This window comes from Marmota marmota, unplaced genomic scaffold (genome assembly GCF_001458135.2).
Source record: "Marmota marmota marmota unplaced genomic scaffold, marMar, whole genome shotgun sequence".
Lineage (NCBI taxonomy): Eukaryota > Metazoa > Chordata > Mammalia > Rodentia > Sciuridae > Marmota > Marmota marmota.
In genome coordinates, this window is record NW_026006338.1 from 1 (window position 1) to 5,047 (window position 5,047).

The 5,047-nt window shown below is 42.6% G+C and overlaps 1 long non-coding RNA gene across 2 annotated transcripts; it reads right to left on the minus strand.

Moving 5' to 3' along the window:
* Nucleotides 1–83: 83 nt before the first annotated feature.
* On the minus strand, nt 84–5,001 carry LOC125614734. 2 transcript variants are annotated; one of them, XR_007345297.1, is made up of 5 exons: nt 4,794–5,001; nt 4,198–4,223; nt 4,019–4,106; nt 1,845–1,915; nt 84–179 (listed from the first exon to the last, which is right to left on the minus strand). It is a non-coding gene; the product is annotated as an uncharacterized LOC125614734 (long non-coding RNA). The 2 variants fall into 2 exon arrangements; XR_007345296.1 differs by having other exon boundaries at nt 4,781–5,001.
* Between the last annotated feature and the right edge of the window lie 46 nt (nt 5,002–5,047).

Consider the following 5,047-nt stretch of genomic DNA (forward strand, 5'->3'; position numbering starts at 1 on the left):
TAAGAAGATTCATGTCTAAAAATACTCACATACTTCAAATTAGGTTTTAAGTAAATATTTTGGCCACTGAAAAAATTTGAAAGAGTTTGGCACTTACCATCCAGAGTATGCGTATCGTTTTCAAATGCATCCTCAGAGAAACCATCAAAGTGCTCTCCTGTGTAAATCTCAGAGATTTTCTGGTAAAATTAATAACAAATTGATATCATTTAAAATTAATATCAATAACCGATTCTGAATCAGGATTTGAAAGTAAACATGTCACTTGCGCTGTGCACATCAGTAAGGATTAAAAAACTAGACAAGTCTAATCTTCCAAAATTGAACGATTGAAAAGAGGACTTCATATATCCTCCCCCATGAAGACCAACATTCATCTTCACAAGGCTACTGACTCTGAAAGGAGAATGCCACCACAGAAGAAACACATTCTCCCAAAACATACTATCTGATGCGTGAAACTGCGCAGATATACTACTCCTGTAACACCTAACCCGACTCAACGTTTTCTAGCATAAAGGAGAGAACGATATTTTAAATATACTGGAACACATTCTGACAAATTCGGATATCAGCCAGCATTACACACTGGCAACATTGTGATGACAGGACATTTGTGATAGAATCACGTAGGTTTGTAAGACAATTGGAATTATGCTATGCTGAAGAGAAACGGAACAGTGTTACCTGGGCCTCCTTAGCTGAACAAAAACTTTTGCAATCTAAATAAACTTTGGGGAAATTTTTACTGAGAGGAAGACTCATCCATCGCATATGATGCCAAATTAGGGAGAGAGAGGCTTCTCCATTTTGCATTTACCTAACTTGGGCTTAATGATGTGGTTGTGTAGGCAGCACTTTTTAGTCAAAAAGAAAACAGTGACAGAAAAGGGTACCAAGGCATAAAAGTGATTTTGAGTACACATTTTCAAGACCCCCTGGTACATGAAAATTGAAAAGGCCAGGAGACAGGCACAAAAAGAGTGCAGAAGAATCTAGAAGGGTAACTCAGAATATCATGGGAATGAAAATGGCTTTCCTGATTGTATAGTCCGAACATTCACTGTGGGTCTGTGGGAAAGCACAGGAATCTTTCTTTTCTCTCCCTCCCTTCCTTCCTTCCTTCCTTCCTTCCTTCCTTCCTTCCTTCCTTCCTTTTCATATTCTATCCTGCTCCTTTTGTGAAATTGTTTATTACTTCTGCAAGCCTTTGGGGGAATTTCTTGGATCTTCGAGATACAAGATCCTATGCTTGTGCCAACAGTAATATTTTAACATCTTCCTTTCCTATTGTTGCCCCTTCCCCTATTTTCCCATGGCTCTCTTGCCTCAATGCTCAGGAAGCTGTGTTCCAGAATTGACCCAGTTCTCTAATGGGGAATAGACACTGAAGACAAGGCCTATTGAAATCCATGGCCCTTGATTAGAGGCTAGTGGTATAATCCTAACCTTTTGGGCCACAAGTAGGGACCACCCTTGAACATGATTCCATTCGGTGGCCATTGGTGTTTTTCATTAGTTCATCATAATAACCAGCTGTTACATCAGTCTAATATTTGATCATAAGCCATTGATCATTTAAGGAGGTTATCCAAATGGAAGCAGAAAACCCCAAGCAAATTTAGGCCTCAGACCTAAGGAGCAACTAGTTCAATAAGGTACCATGAATTCTGAAATGGTTTGCACATTCTTAAACTTTCCAAGTGTTTTTAGACCTAAGGATTCAGTGATGATCTCGGCTTGATGAGAATAGTCAGAGAGGTCATTTCATGGGGCCTACTGTCCATTAGTAGAGCAAGGCAAATGTTGGGTAGCCAGGAAGGGAAATGGACATGTTTACATACCTTTGGCTTCCGCTTCTTGGAACCACCAAGGGTTGTGCCCGCTTCCTCTGCCTTCACATTGAAATGTGGTTCTGCTGACAAATATGCAGATTTACATAAATGAATTAGAACATCCTGAACAGTGATGCTGTGTCCTAATGGAAATACATAGGTCTAACAGTAATTCACTTCTCTTTTCCCACACATGCACTTACCTGCAGCTTCACTTTCAGCTGAATGCTGATTTTAGTACTTACATTGCTACCGTGTGTGAGTGAGTGATCCTCGAATGGAACCCATGGACTTGGCATGCTTGGCAAACATTGTGCCACCGGGTTTCCTCCCTTGGGATCTTATGCTAGGTATTAGGAAAACCATTGGATGAACCTGACATAAATTTCCTAGGTACACAGACTGGTGTTTCTTGCATTGCTCCTTGGCTAGCTCTTTAGTTGTTTTTCCACTGGATGATTCCCTTAGTTCTGGATCATCATGATTTCTGGATTGCAGGGAACAACATTATGGGTCCCATCCTCAGTCAATGGTATCAGTCACCATTGCCAAGAGTCTTGACTTACTTGACCTGATAGTTGACTGAGCTCCTGGTAAGTGCTAGTGGGGATAAAAGACTTCAGATGTGGTGGTGTTCCTGCAGGTAGGGCCAGAGCAGTGTCTCAATGAGTGAGCATGGAGGGCAGCCAGGGGTCGGAAATGGTGACAGCAAGGAAGGGATTTGCAAGGGAGAGAAAGAGACCATGATTCAATGGCATCTGCATGGCTCAAAACAAATACAGTTGGGGTCGTGTCAAGTGACTGAAAGGACAGGGGACAGGGATGCATACACTGAGAGAGGCCCAATTTACACTCTGAAAGGTTTCTAGGTTACTTGACAACACTGGCACCATCACGTGCATAACACATCAGTGCATAAAGGCAGCATGGGTACACTGAGGTTCATGCCTCATGTGTGCAGTGTAGCGAGAACAACATGACAAATCCCCTGGGTACATCAAATGCGAGGGGCCTGTGCAAAATTGGTGGCGAATGTGTAGAAGGCCTCCACTCAATATAATATTGATGCACACATGGACTGGGGGAAGGTATGCCGAAAGGTAGAGGACGCGAAGTCGTCAGTGCGAGGGAACAATGAGCTTTTTAAGTGAATTCAACTAAAAATCTGTGTCCCTAGAACGGGACATCATTTCACAAGTCTATAAAACGTATCCAATCAGATGGGACATGAAATAGAAAACAGGATTCAGGTTTTTGTGTTCACCATCTGGTTTCTGTCCTGCTCAGCTGCCTACACTGAGGAAAGTGTTCTTCATGTTTGGCGTGCGATGTCCTGAGCCTTGGAATTGCCAAACTCCTCAATGAATCAGAAGAGCTGGCATTCAGGCTCAGTGGTAGAGAAACTGCTTCGCATGTCAAGGTCCTGGGTTCAATTCCCTCCCTTGAAAATGATTATTACAGGCATGAATAGGAATAGGATCCATGGCATCAATGTCGTGAAGGAGGAACTTTGGATGGGCAGCCTCAGAGACCATGCGAGGAAGTTATTGCCTATGTCCTAATAATACAATACTTTTTCTATAGGAAAGAGGAGAGGGGAAACGTATAGTGACGTAACATATTGAGTGCAGAATAAAGCACACAGAAGGAAGAGGTCACTGACTGAATAAATCCGTGCATAGACCACACTATGGGTGTGAGCCATCAAAGAATACGCTGGGTGTCATGGTAGCACGCAATCTGATTGTTTTTCCGAGGCTTCTTCATATGTCTCACTGGCTCACCATCTATTTTTGTGTCCAAGTCCAATATGGACCTCAGTCTCTCAGGAGCGTGACACTACCACCTAGCTGTCCACTGCATATCTGGAAACTTTACAGCACCTTAGCCTAAGCTTCCTCCTTCATGATTATACATCCCTAAATCCAGTGGTGGATCTTGGGTTTTACACACAACTGAGTTAATGGTTGCCTTGGATGGTATTTTTCTCACGTTGATAAAGGCAATTCTGTACCAACGTGAATGCCCAGGTTGACATTGTCCTTTTCTGTATCCAATCTCCCCTTCCAATGGGGGATACAGAAGAATGAGGAATGGGAGCCTTTTAGAGGTTTTCACTTAATGCCAACATTTCAGGTGTTTCCATAGACGCCTTTGCAAAGAACTCCTAGTGCAAAATGTACCTTATGTAATAGTCTTGACATCCTTCTTCCTGGCACCCTTCATCTCTATGTCTGTAGTTTCACGAGAATGTCTCAATCCAGTGGGAGGCTGCATGGGTTTGGGAAAATGATATCCAATAAATGCTGTGTATTTACTGCAATGTGTAGGTCATAGGAAGAGAAGCGCAAGGTGCAATTACCTTCAAGGAAGGAGCCGTCTGAGATACTGAAAAGGAAAAGGGACATAGAGTCAATTAGCCATGCATGTGACAAAACCAGCCATACCTTGGTCTCATATGAAGAAGGAGCTGGACACTCATGCTTCACTTTGGGAATAACTTTGGTAGCCTTTGGCCCTTTAGGGTTTGTGTGCATATTTCCTGATTTTGGGTTCTCAAAACCACAAGGCTGCATGGTAGCACCTTAAACAGGGGCAGAAACGTAGGTTGAATCAACACAAGCAGTGAAGTTTCCAACCCTGAGACTCTTTGCAATAGCCATAAATCAAAGAGGAAAGCGAATGGATGCCAACGGAAATAGGCACAGTGAGGAAGGATGTGATGGCAGATATCTTCGTTGACACATATGGGAGTTTCTCAGTGCGCTGCACTCCCAACACCTGTGCTTTTTCTCCAGTTGTTCTAGAAGTCAATGAGTACCAATTGTGTAGTATTTAGTGAAAGGGGTCATTCATTTCTGATCCAAGAGCTTTCCCTCAACTGACTGGCTGAGATATACACTTGTAGCAGAAAGGCTCATTAAACACATTCTTGATTTCCATACCCATGAGGGACACAGGTGTGCCTTTCTTTCTTGCATTCTCTGGTTTTGACAACTTGAGCTTGCTTGATGCAGCCACAGGAGAAGACAGAGGGCTCAATTCTGAGAAAGCAATGGATTGTAAGATTAATATCTCGAAGTATGGTAATGCAAAGGGAAAGTGTCAACTGTGTGATTGCAGAAGTATTTTCCACCGATAACTTTCCATACTTAAAACTTGTGGGAAGGCCCATGAAAAATAAGTCTTTTGACACTCAAAGTTCTATAAAC